This window comes from Delphinapterus leucas, chromosome 7 (assembly GCF_059928025.1).
Source record: "Delphinapterus leucas isolate spDelLeu-1000000601 "Yukka" chromosome 7, BTC_Dleu_Yukka2, whole genome shotgun sequence".
Classification (NCBI taxonomy): Eukaryota; Metazoa; Chordata; class Mammalia; order Artiodactyla; family Monodontidae; genus Delphinapterus; species Delphinapterus leucas.
The window spans coordinates 101,146,169-101,158,655 of NC_143135.1; the positions used below are offsets into that span (position 1 = coordinate 101,146,169).

At 41.9% G+C, this 12,487-nt stretch overlaps 1 protein-coding gene across 1 annotated transcript in view; it reads right to left on the reverse strand.

Annotated features, from left to right (window-relative positions):
* Positions 1-4,734: 4,734 nt before the first annotated feature.
* LOC149748832 (prostate and testis expressed protein 13-like) overlaps positions 4,735-12,487 on the reverse strand; it is a 31,418-nt gene continuing 23,665 nt past the window's right edge. The window contains exon 7 of the mRNA XM_089915789.1: positions 4,735-10,762. The gene's annotated coding sequence lies outside the window, so the exon portion shown is untranslated. The remainder of the gene's footprint in view (positions 10,763-12,487) is intronic.

Here is a 12,487-nt window from a genome sequence, read left to right on the forward strand (position 1 = left end):
CGGGAAATTTCCCCTCACCTACAAGACTAAAATCTATTCGGAAGAAGAATCGGTCACCATTAACTAGATTGAGAGAACAACGATTTTTGGAGGGGGGTACATTGTAAGTAATTGTAGGACTTGGCTAAGCAGAATCAAGAAAAATCGTATTCTTTATTGAGGGGAAGGCACATGCAGAGTTCTAGAGATTGGAAGCTATGTCACAGATTGGTTCCTTTTCTTGTGATGTCTTTACCTGGTTTTGGTAGCAGAGTAATACTGGCTGCATAAAAGAGTTAGGAAAATTAACTTCTCTTCAATTTTCTGGAAGACTCTTCCTAGAATTGGTATTATTCCTTCCTGAAGTGTTTGCTAGAGTTCACCCTGAAGCCATCTGGGTTTTCCTTATATGACTACAAAGTCAATATTGTTAATAGATAAAAGTGTATTTCTTTTTTTGGCTATGCCCTGCAGCATGTGGGATCTTAGTTCCCCAACCAGGGATGGAGCCTGCGCCCCCTGCAGTGGAAGTGTGGAGTCTTAACCACTGGACTGCCAGGGAAGTCCCAAAAGTGCATTTATTTCTTCTTAAGTGTCCTTTGGTAGCTGGAGTCCTTAGGAAGTGCCCACGGTCTGACGTAATAAGCACCATATGAGTGTGCTTATGTGAAGACTTAAGATAAAATTGTGGACAAAAAATGTTGCCTGCCATTCCAGTAAACAAAAAATGTTTGCCTGACGTCAAGCCATCAGCCACTGCAGCCACAGTGCACCCTGAGGGGAATTCAAGATGGGGAAAAACAGGGTACTTGCTCTAGATAGTTAAGATGCGTATCTAAGGAATAATTCCAATGAGCAGACTCTTGCATCTTCCTATATATAGAAAAGCACTTAAATCATTCATCTGAGATGTCTGCTTTGTGTGATTACCAGTAATCTTTTGATGTTCAACTACATGTTCGTTTGTTTTTTCAGCAAAAACTCCCATATATCTTGGCTCCTCCCTTACCTCTTTGGAACAGTTCTTCAGAGCTAACTGAGAGGCTGTCTCCTGGGCTATACTCCTCAATAAGTTCTCCAAATAAAACATAACTTGCAACTTTTAGGTTGTGCGTTTTTCTTCAGTTGACAAAATGTTTGCAGTGTTTACAACAGATCAGGTGCTTAGAAAATTATAGTCATTATAATTCCTATCTTCTTAAGAGAAAAAGAACAGTCTTAGACTAAGACAAAAAAATTCTCTAGAATGGGGATTAAGATGGCAGAGTAGGAGGACACGGAGCTGACCTCCTTCCACAAACACATCAAAAATACATGTGGAACAATTCTCACGGAAATCAAACTGGAAACTGGCAGAACATCTCCTATACAACCAAAGCTGCAAGAAAGATCTCCACATAACTGGGTAGGATGGAGGTGGGGAGGGCAGGGAGGCATCAGGACAGGACCTCTGCCCCTGGGAGGAATCTATAAAGGAGAGAAGGTCCACACAGGCAGATCCTCGCCCTGTGGGGCCCCCTTGTCTGCTGGGAAATCCTCTGGGACAGATAGAGGGGCTCAAGGGACTGGATTCTGTTCGTGAGAATTGAGTGCATGCTGGCTTACTAGCCGTCAGGGCAGAGAGATGCAACCTAGCAGGACCCTATGGGGCCTTCCTGGGACAGGCCTTCCCCCATACCCTCTGCTTCAGCTCCTCTCTGAAGTACCTAGGTATTTGATGCACATTTTCTGGCTTGTTTTACAGATGTGAAACACCGCCCCCCCAAATGGAAGATGTTAACTATTGATGTTAACATGATACTTGATGACCATGAGCACATAGCCCCAGGCCTCCTGGAGCCTAAAGACTGATAATCTTAACCCCGTGACACCACCCTGTTCCCTCATCATCAGCCAATCAGAGATTTGTTCACGAGCTGATCACCTGCCCTGTGACCACCACTCCCTCACCTGGCCTTTAAAAATGCTTTGCCAAAACCCTTCAGGGAGCTTGGGCTTTTTTTAGGGCATGAGCCACCTGTCTCCGTGCATGGCTTTGCAATAAACCTTTCTCTGCTCCAAACTCAGTTTGTTTGGCCTCACTCTGCATCAGGAACAGGAACTTGCACTAACAGAGAGAACGGCAGTGGCAGCCACCAGCTCCTTGCACTCCCAATCTAGAGCTCACACTGGGCATTCTGGGCGGTGCCACAAATTCATGCAACAGCTAAGTGCTGAGTCTCTGCAGACCGGCCCCAGGAGAGGACGGGATCTGGCTGCATGGAGAGAGCCTGGAGGGCCTGGGATGTGGTCCCAGCCAAATCTTGGAGCCCACTGTCAGTGCGCACAATGGGGGCGGATCCCACCAAGCAGGACTTTGTTGGCAAGTGCATCAGGTGGCACCCCAGAAATGTACAGCAGCTGGTCGCTGAGTCTCGGGCGGACAGGCTCTGGGCAGGAGGACACAAGGGTTCGTTTCCTGTGTTGATTAAAAAATAATGCACAACCTAAAAGTTGAGAGTTATGTTTTATTCGGAGGACACACTGAGGACGTCAAGCCCAGGAGGCAGCATTTCAAGTAAGCCTGAGAAAACTGCTCCGAGGAGGCAAAGGGGGAGCAGGATATATAGGAGTTTGGCAACAAAGGGCAGGTAGTAGGAACAAAAGATTATCGTTAGTAAAAGAAAACTAGATATCTCAAGTTAAGGAATTTAGTACTTTTCTATGGATGGGAAGATGCAAGAGTCTGGGCTCACTGAAATCATTCCTTTGATGTGCACCTCAGCTATCTGGGGCCAGTATCCTGTGCTTTCATGTCCTGAGTTTCCTCAGGGCTCATGGTAGGGCGTGGCTGCAGTCTGATGGCAGGTATTCTTTCCTTCCTGAGTTCCCACCTGCAATCGCTGATGACTGTGACATCCTTTGTTTACTGATATGGAGATATATTCCATTTCTCACCTGACAGGAGAACTCTGGCTCCGACCACACCACGCCACAGCTTGGAGCTGGATCTGGGGCGCACAGGTCCTGGGAGAGGGCCTCAGAGGCAGCCCAGGTCCCAGGCGGCAGCACAACCACCTTGATTGCTACAGCCACCACGCCCTGGCTCCCAGCCCAGCCCACTCCACACAACAGTCTGGCACTAGGTCTGGGACTAACACAATGGAGAAAGGGATGAGACTGGGCTGCTTCTGGGCAGAACCACAGATGCATGCACAGGTGACACGTAGGTTTGCTGTGACCACACAGGCCTCACTTGCTTCAGTGGTCACCTCCTCTGGGTCAGGGCACATACTCAAGGGCAGCAGAACCTGACTGAACCCGATCCTCCTGGCTTCTACTCCAACAACTGGGGAGCAGACCCCATCCCTGTCCGGGCTGTGACAGCCATGAAGCAAGGAGTCGTCCCCACCCAACATCCAGGGCAGGTTCTGGACACCAATCACACCCCCTATCAAAGGGATAACAGCCAGCACACTCTGAGGAAAGACGTGGCTGGCAGCCATACCAAAACTAGCCTGCACAACAAAAATATTGGGCTCACACAGTCTACACGGGATGCTCCCACCTAAAACACTCCGTCAAGACCACATTAGATAACTGTTTCTCCTAAATTCATAGAGACAGAGATAGTTAAGTAAAATGAAATAGCAGAGGAACTACTCCCAACTAAAGAACAAGAAAAATCCCCGATTTCTTACCAGTCTACTGGACCCCAAGTTCAAAAACGAGGTAAGAAAAACTCCAAGATATTGATGCTAGACTGTTTTCTCCTTGAGGCTTCATTATACTCATTTTATAGGTGTGGAAATGGGGGCTAGAAAAGGTTAAGTAATTTGTCATGGTCAAAATGTTAGGGAGCAGGAGTGAGATTTCAACTTGGATCTGTCACCAAAGCCCATACAGCTTTTTTTTCAAATTTCAGCTTTATAAAGGTATAAGTGACAAATAGAGGGCTCAAATAAATAAAACCTGATGAAAGGGGAGAAATTGCAACAGATACCACAGAAAAACAAAGAATCATAAGAGACCGCTATGAACAATTATACACCAACAAATTGAACAACCTGGAAAAATATGGATAAATTCCTAAAAATAGACAATCTTTCATGACTGAATCAAGAAGAAATAGAAAATCTGAAAAGACTGATTACTAATCATGAAATTGAATCAGTAATAAAACAAACATGTAATATACAAATGTCCAAGAACAGATGGCTTCACATGTAAATTCTACCAAACATTAAAAAAATAATACTTATCCATCTCAAACTATTTCAAAAATTGAAGAGGAAATAATGTTTCCAAACTCATTCTATGAGACCAGCATTACTCTGATACCAAATGAGAGAAAGACACTACAAAAAAAGAAAATTACAGTCAAATATCTCTGATGAACACAGATACAAAGATCCTCAACAAAATATTAGCAAACCTCATTCAACAATACATTAAAAGGATCATACACCATGATTCAGTGGGGTTTATTCCAGGGTTGCAAGGATGGTTCAATATTTGCAAATCAATCAACATGATACACCACTTTAACAAAATGAAGGATAAAAACTGTATGATCATTCTCAATGGCAGGGCAGGAATAAAGAGGTAGACATAGAAAACGGACTTGAGGACATGGGGTGGGAGGGTGAAGCTGGGGCAAAGTGAGAGTAGCATTGACATATATATACTACTGAATGTAAAATAGTTGGCTGGTGGGAAGCAGCAGCATAGCACAGAGAGATTGACTCGGTGATTTGCGATGACCTAGAGGGGTGGGATAGGGAGGAGGGGAGGGAGGCTCAAGAGGGAGGGGATATGGGATATGTATATGTGTGTGGCTGATTCGCTTTTTTGTGCAACAGAGACTAACATAGTATTGTGAAGCAATTATACTCCAATAAAGATCTATTAAAAAAATTGTGTGATCATCTCAATAGATGCAGAAAAAGCATTTGACGAAATTCAACATTGACTTCTGATAAAAATTCCCAACAAAGTAGGTATAGAGGGAACACAGTTTAACATTATACAGACCATATATGACAAACCTTCAGCATCATATTCAATGTTGAAAAGCTGAAAGCTTTTTCTCCAAGAACAGGAATAAGACAATGATGTTCACTCTCACCACTTTTAGTCAACATAGTATTGGAAGTCCTAGCCATAGCAATTAGGCAAGAAAAGAAATAAAAGGCATTCAAATTGGAAAAGGAGGAGTGAGTGTCTCTCTTCACAGAAGTTATGATACTATACATAGAAAACCCTAAAGACACCACAAAAAAACTATTAGAACTAACAAATGAATTCAGCAGGGCTTCCCTGGTGGCGCAGTGGTTGAGAATCTGCCTGCCAATGCAGGGGACACGGGTTCGAGCCCTGGTCTGGGAAGATCCCACATGCCGCGGAGCAACTGGGCCTGTGGGCCACAACTACTGAGCCTGCACGTCTGGAGCCTGTGCTCCGCAACAAGAGAGGCCACGACAGTGAGAGGCCTGCGCACCGTGATGAAGAGTGGCCCCCGCTCGCCGCAACTAGAGAAAGCCCTCGCACAGAAACGAAGACCCAACACAGCCAAAAAATAAATAAATAAATAAATTTACAAATGAATTCAGCAAAGTTGCAGGTACAAAATTAATATACAGAAATCTGTTGCATATCTGTACACTAATAACAATCTATCAGAAAGAGAAATTAAGAAAACAATCCTATTTCCAACTGTATTAAAAAGAATACCTAGGAACAAAATTAACCAAGGAGGCTAAAGAGCTGTATACTGAAAACTATAAGACATTGATGAAAGAAACTGAAGAAGACATAAATGAATGAAAAGACATCTTGTGCTTATGGATTGGAAGAATTAATATTGTTAAAATGTAAATACTACCCAAAGCAGTCTACACATTCAATACAATCTGTATCAATATTCCAATGGTATATTTCATAGAACTAGAACAAATAATTCTAAAATTTGTATGAAACACAAAAGATCCCAAATAGCCAAAACTATCTTAAGGAAGAAGAACAAAGCTGAAGGTATCATGCTCCTGGATTTCAAATTATACTACAAAGCTGTAGTAATGAAAACATTATGGCACAGGCACGAAAACAGACACACAGATCAATGGAACAGAATTGAGATCCTAGAAGTAAATCCATGCACATATAAACAATTAATTTACAGCAAAGGGGCCAAGAACATAATGATGGAGAGAAGACAGTCTCTTCAATAAATAATGATGGGAAAACTAGAGAGACATATGCAAAATATTGAAACTAGATCATTATTTTATACCATACACAAGAACAAACTCAAAATGGATTAAAGCCTTAAATGTAATGCCTGAAAACATAAAATTTCTAGGAAAAAACATTGGTAACCTCACTGACATCAGCCTTAGTGATGTTTTTGTGGACCTGACTTTAAAAGCAGGGGAAACAAAAAGCAAAAATCAACAAATGGGCCTTCATCAACTACAAAGTTTCTGAACAGCAAAGGAAACCATCATCAAAATGAAAGGCAACTTAGTAAATGAAAAAAGATATTTGCAAATTATATATCTGATAAGGAGTTAACATCCAAAATATATAAAGAACTCATACAACTTAAAACAACCAAATTTAAAAATGGGCAGAGGATTTTTAAAAATATTCTATTTATTTATTTATTTGGTTGTGGCTCACAGGCGCCTTAGTTGTGGCTCACCAGCTCCTTAGTTGTGGTATGAGAACTCTTAGTTGTGGCATGCATGTGGGATCTATTTCCCTCACCAGGGATTGAACCTGGGCCCCCTGCATTGGGAGCACAGAGTCTTAACCACTATGCCACAAGGAAAGTCCCGGGTAGAGGATTTGAATATCATTTTTCCAAAGAAGACATACAGATGGTCACCAGCACATGAAAAGATGCTCAATCATCAAGGAAATGCAAATCAAAACCACAATGAGATACCACCTCACACCTGTTAGAATGGCTATTATCAAAAAGACAAGAAATAAGTTTTGGAGAGGATGTGGAGAAAAGGGAACTCTGATACACTGTTGATGGGAATGTAAATTGTTGTGGCCACTATGGAAAACAGCATGGAAATTCCTCAAGAAATTAATAAGTGAACTACCATATAATTCAGCTATTCCACTTCTGTTTTTATCCAGAGAATAAAAAAAAGTTGAAAGATATTTCACTCCTATGTTCATTGTAGCATTATTTTTCAATAGCCAAGATATGGAAACAAAGTGTCCATCAATGGATGAATGAATAAAGAAGATGTGGTTTATATGTATACAATGGAATACTATTCAGCCATAAAAAAGAATGGAATCTTGCCATTTGTGACAACATGGTTGGACCTCGAGGGTATTCTACTAAGTGAAATAAGCCAGAAGGAAAAAGACAAATACCATATGATTTCACTCATATGTCAAATCCAAAAACAAAACAAACAAAACAAAACTCATAAGATACAGAGAACAGATCAGTGGTTACCAGAGGGAAGGGGGCTAGGGGTAGGTGAAAAAGGTTAAGGGGGTCAACTGTATGGTGATGAATGGTAACTAGACCTTTGGGAGAATCACTATGTAGTATATAGAGATGTTGAATTATAACCTGAAACTTATATAATAAAAAAAAAGAAAGAAAATGAAACTCAGAAAAAATTAAACTGTGAGAGAAAAGAGACTGTTAACTTAGAGAACAAGTGGTAAGAAATGATGGGTCTTGGGAAACACTTTGAAGAGAGAGCCAACAGGACTTGCTAATGGATTGAATGTGTGGTGCGGTGGGGGGGTAAGGAAAGAAAAAAGAGAAATCTATGATGGCCCTTAGTTTTTAGCCCAAGCAATTGGGTGAATGGTGCAGTGATTGGGTGACATGGGACAGAATGTGAGAAAAGTGAGGTGAGGCTAGAGTGGGGAGACAGGTGTGTGGAGGGTATGGTGTTGGAGTGAGTTGGGATAGGAAATCAGTTGTTTGTTTTGGGGCATGTTAAGTTTGAAAAACCCATCAAATGCAGATTTTTAAAAGGCAGTGGAGAGTTTAGGGAGGAAAGTAGAGATTTGCCAGTCATCAGCGTATAGAGGGTATTTAGAACTATGACATGTGATCAGTAGAGGAGTTAAGTAATAGGGTAAGAAGACCAAGGACTGAGAAAGTCATATCACTCCATAGCCTCAGATTTTTGGTACTGAACTGAAAAGAAAAAATAAAAACCTGAAACTCAAGACACTAGGTGTTATTATTATTTATTGCTGGTGGTGCTGTTGTTATCGTTGTTTCATACAGCTCTTGTGCACCTGCTTGCATAGTGGCATGCCCAATAAGCACAGTGTTTTCAGTATGGCTTTCACACTGTGGCCTCTGCTGCTTGCTAAGAATCCTCCTGAATGAATACAGTCGGATTTGTGTCTACTGATTGTCTTCTAAGGATCAGCCAAATGGCAGCATCGGAATAATGGAAGTAGCAAAAATAGGTCCCCCAACCCAATACCCCATAAAGCCAATTGGTGGTACTGAATGGTAGGAGATGGGACAGAAGACAGAATGGTAAACTACTGACGCATATTGAGAAACAAAAGATAACCTTATAATTAAATATATATATTATGATTCAAAGTATGCCCCACTATACCTGTGATACTAAACTTGTGGCTAGCTCATCAGTTTTGAACTACTGGGTACCTCGGTTGACCTGAGCAGAAAGTCCTCATCACAATGTCTTTGGAGCTGCATTCCAGACTTCTACTGGGGGGAGGAACTTTTCTGGGGCAAGAAGGAGAGTATGGAGCTGTTACAGGAATCTCACTTTCTTATACTGCATGTGAGCACACACTCTCAGGAAACATCTAAGACACGGAAAGGAGGCTGTGTCCTCTTTCTAACCTTGCGTTGTCAACATTTTGGCACATGTTTAAGTCTTTGAAATGATATGATAAGTGCTGTTTTTTTTTGCTTGAGTATATTGATGTCTTATAAATGTACTAATGCCCTCTTACTCCTTCTCCGCCCACCTCTGGATGGTGCCAAGAGTTCCAGTGTTGCCTTGTTCCTCTTCTCACATGACTAAGCTTTTCACCTCTCATCTGATGCCCATTTGGACTTTAATGATCAAAAACTATCTCAGCTCACGGACTCAAGAAGAAGATGTTCTGTTCTCCTAACCCCACAGGCTGCACCCAAGGCTTATGTTCCCAGGCTTATCAGGATTATATTCTGATGAACTACTGGGTCCACAACCCTCCTCCTACCCTGTCTGGAGCTACATGAAGCTCTCAAGGAGACCCCTTGCATTATTGCCCCTCTTTGAGAGCAGGATCCAGTCTTTGCCTGGTGCTGTGAGTCATGATCAGGGGATGCACTTCTCTCAGGGCCTCATCTCCTTGACTTTGGTTATGCAACACCTCCTTCTTCAGTTTCATCATTTTCTTCCTCTGAGGCTTCTCCCAGGTTGAAGTGCTTAAAATAATCTCTCTCTCCTTTCTTCATTCCTCCAAGCAGCTTCAGCATCCCAACTCTGTAATGACAGACTTCCTGTGCTCCAAGGATCAGAAGCAAAGCTTGCTTCTCTAACCAATGCTTGTTAAGACTCTATTTCAATGGATTTAATTCAACAAATGCTTACATACTGAGAAAAGAATAAGCTCCAGGTGGGCAACATGAAAGTCATAACAAGAGCAGCAATAGTGGGAATGGAGAAGGAAATGACAGTCCTGATCTTATGAAGACAGCACAGACTGGACTCTGTCAGTGGTTTAATGTGAAATGAGAGAGGAAGAGGAGTCAAAGATAAGGCTGACTATTTTCATATCATGGGCCTCAGCTGTGCTGTGGGAACACACAGGAGGAACAGGGAGGCAGAGGAGGAGTCCTGGAAGAAAGACCTGTGGTTGAGGCATTTTCCTAGCATGTGCAAGAGGGAATGGGGCTTCTGCAGGGAGATGAGGAAGGTTCTCCATTGTGGAAGCTTAGGGTGCATGCTGAGTGGGGCTGTCTGCATAGCAAACAACTGGGAGAGAGCATCACCTCACCCTGGGAGATTTCCAGGACCCTCCAGCCTTCCTCACAATGACCCAGAGACTCAACTCTCTTTCTTTCCTTCCCACACTACCACTATCCACTTCATGTTTCAGATTTTCTCCATCTATGCGTGGCCATGCAATAGGCCACTAGGCTCCATGACCCTACATACACTTTTCAGTTTTGGGATTTTACTGCTGATCATTTCAAACACAAGAACATTACAAGAGTTTTAAAAATTTTACCAAGTTAGGGACTTCCCTGGTGGTCCAGTGATAAAGAATCTGCCTTCCAATGCAGGGGATGCGGGTTTGATCCCTGGTCAGGGAACTAATATCCCACATGCTGCAGGGCAACTAAGTCCACATGCCACGACTACTGAGCTCGCAAGCCTCAAGTAGAGAGCCTGCATGCCGCAAACTACAGAGCCCACATGCTCTGGAACCCGTGCGCCACAATTAGAGAAGAGAAAACCCGCATGCCACAACTAGAGAGAAGCCCACGCGCAGAAAGACCCCCCCCCATGCCTCAATGAAGATCCCATGTGCCACAACTAAGACCTGATGCAGCCAAAAATAAATAATACATAAATAAAATAAATATATATATATAAAAATCTTACCAAGTTATTATAATCTCTGGTCTATGAAAACCAGCTACCTTCTTTCCATGGGTGATCATTATAGCGTCATGCTCAGTGTTGGATGAAACTCTGTTTAAATCTGGATTCTCCACTTGCTGGTTGTGTGACCCTGTGTGTGTCCTTTAACCTCCCTATCCTCAGGGGTTTTTTACCTAGAAAAAAAAAATGGTATCTATCAAGAATAATTGTGAGGACTAAATTAGAACTTATGAGCTATTTAATTATTTTAAAATATATATTTTGAGGAGCCCTGGAGGTGTCATCAGTGGAAATGACAGACAAGGGAGCTCGAAAGGACTGTCCCTCCACAGAAACACTGACCAAAAGAGCAAAATTCATTGAAATCCACTTTGTCTAAGGTTTACAGCAACCAAGAAATGATGAATCAGAATAAGGCAGCTTAAACATGGTAGGAAAGTTCTATGGCATTTTAAAAATAACAGATTTCTCCCAGCTTGCTTCCCACATACACACACACACACACACACACACACACACACACACAGAGCGAGAGAGAGAGAGACAGAGAGACAGAGACAGAGAAAGAGAGAGAGAGAGAGGAAATAAGAAGGGGGAATGTGCTTCAGTAAACTGGTCAGGGATAGTCTCAATGTAAGTAGTAAACTCAGCAAAACAGAAGGTTATATGCTACCATGGGACTGCTGGTCTCTGAGTATGACTTTCATGACTGGTGAATTTACCTTGGAAAGTAGAAGAGGAATCCCTTATTTCTCCTTAGCTGAGGTCACCCTTAGAAAAAATTCTCACATTCACAGAAAGATAGGCAAGATGAAAAGGCAGAGGGCTAGGTACCGGATGAAGGAACAAGATAAAACCCCAGAAAAACAACTAAATGAAGTGAAGATAGGCAACCTTTCAGAAAAAGAATTCAGAAAAATGTTAGTGAAGATGATCCAGGACCTCAGAAAAAGAATGGAGGCAAAGATCGAGAAGATGCAAGAAATGTTTAACAGAGACTTAGAAGAAGTAAAGAACAAACAGAGATGAACAATACAATAACGGAATGGAAAAATACACTATAAGGAATCAATAGCAGAATAACTGAGGCAGAAGAACGGATAAGTGACCTGGAAGACAGAATGGTGGAATTCACTGCTGCGGAACAGAATAAAGAAAAAAGAATGAAAAGAAATGAAGACAGCCTAAGAGACCTCTGGGACAACATTAAATGCAACAACATTCGCATTATAGGGGTCCCAGAAGGAGAAGAGAGAGAGAAAGGACCCAAGAAAATATTTGAAGAGACTATAGTCGCAAACTTCCCTATCACAGGAAAGGAAATAGCCACCCAAGTCCAGGAAGTGCAGAGAGTCCCATACAGGATAAACCCAAGGAGAAACACGCCAAGACACATAGGAATCAAATTGACAAAAATTAAAGACAAAGAAAAATTATTGAAAGCAGCAAGGGAAAAATGACAAATAACATACAAGGGAACTTCCATAAGGTTAACAGCTGATTTCTCGGCAGAAACTCTACAAGTCAGAAGGGACTGGCATGATATATTTAAAGTGATGAAAGGGAAAAACATAAAACCAAGATTACTCTGCCCAGCAAGGATCTCATTCACATTTGACGGAGAAATCAAAAGCTTTACAGACAAGCAAAAGCTAAGAGAATTCAGCACCACCATACCAGCTCTACAGTGAATGCTAAAGGAACTTCTCTAATTGCAAAACACAAGAGAAGAAAAGGAACTACGAAAACAAGCCCAAAACAATTAAGAAAATGGTCACAGGAACATACATATCAACAATTACCTTAAACGTGAATGGATTAAATGCTCCAGCCAAAAGACACAGGCTTGCTGAATGGATACAAAAACAAGATCCATATATATGCTGTCTACAAGAGAC